Genomic DNA, 1570 nt, shown 5'->3' with positions numbered 1-1570 from the left:
AATTTAAGCAGAACGAGCAGGTAACCGCAGTACAAGTTGAACGTGAGCAAAAAAAAAGGAGTTCCGAAAATTCAAAGGATGGGATGCTTGCTTTTTGCCATTTTAACGCAAATTACAACAACTATTAATGTTCAAGAAGGCTTGTTCTGCAAGTGCCAGAGGGAGTAGAAGAAAGGCCTAATATATTGTACAGCGTCGATCTACAGCACAACGCATCGTGAGCTCGGCAGCTTGGCTCGTGTGTAGCAAACTAAAACATGGCTACCACTCAAGCTAATTTCTTGCAGGCACTCGTAAAAATAACCACGGACGGAGTACGAGAGAGAGAGAGAGACAGCAAATGATAAATTGAAGGCAGGAAGGAGAACTAGGACTGAGCCCGGTTAGCTACCCTACACTGGGGAGAGTGAAAAGAGAGGGAAAGATTAAAAGAAGAAGAAATAAGTCCACTGGGGATATCGTTCGTTCAGCCAGTCCGGATCACAGACGGTGACTCAATCAGGTAGCTTTCAAATATCGCAGCCAGGCGGAGTACTAAAATATCATGCAGCTCTCCAGCAAGAAATTAAGAGACTTACGCGAAGTACTAACTATATTCTTTTTTTTTTTTTTTTTGCAGATTCAATCTTGTACGGCCCGGAACGCCTGGGACACCAGACCATGTTGTGAGCCTCTCGTAACTTCGTGCTCGGGTATTCTCGTAAAGAACGATTGTAAGGGCTGCATTGCCTTACCTAGGCGGAAATTACGAGTAACAAGCCTTAGCTTCTCCGTGAACTTGTTATCGCTTACAGGCTGCGGATTTACCGCAGCCGTCAACGCCGGTAGCAGAGCTGATAGCGACGTGTTGTGACCAGTGCTTCCGCTGGTCACGAAAAACTTTCTTGCTTCGCGCGTCGAAGGAAAATCATTAAAGGCTCGCACGCAATCGCGCCGCTATACAGACGCTTTGCAGAAGCACTCGGGCAGAATATGGCGAGCCACTGCAATAATAGTATTGTGTTCTCTATGGTTATAAACTCTGCGTCACCATTGGCGGGGTATTCCGCAAGAGCCCCCCTAGTGGACTGTCCATTTCGGTTGCTGCTGATGTGCTGATTGGATGGAGCTGTGCGAGCGAGGAGGAGACGAGCGGTCCCAGCCAATCAGCGGCGGTTGAAATGGACAGACCACTAGGTGGACTCTTACAGAATACCCCCTTTGTCGCTACGAGCTTTATTCGTGCCCTATACGTTTGACCTAACGCGATAATCCGCAAACGCTAATACGCTTACGGAAAAGCTGGAACTCTACGGATAGGCCGTTCGGTTTCACCGCTATGCCCCCACCAGGAATAGCGACATTGCCTAGGTGGCTCTGTGGCGCTCAGCCCCACTGACTTTTGTTGACCCTCACAAACTTTCCTCCGACTGAGCTAAGATTAGGTTAGATCTAACATTGCATGATATGACATCAGGCGAAGCCTCATATTAGCAATATTTGGGGCGTGTAAACGTCGTTAGGCGGCGCAAAATAAAGTAGTAAGCACGTGAAGTCACCCTGTTCACAGCATACCTATTACACGGTTTCG

The sequence above is a fragment of the Dermacentor variabilis genome, chromosome 7 (genome assembly GCF_050947875.1).
Source record: "Dermacentor variabilis isolate Ectoservices chromosome 7, ASM5094787v1, whole genome shotgun sequence".
Taxonomy (NCBI): domain Eukaryota; kingdom Metazoa; phylum Arthropoda; class Arachnida; order Ixodida; family Ixodidae; genus Dermacentor; species Dermacentor variabilis.
This window is presented reverse-complemented; position numbering follows the sequence as displayed.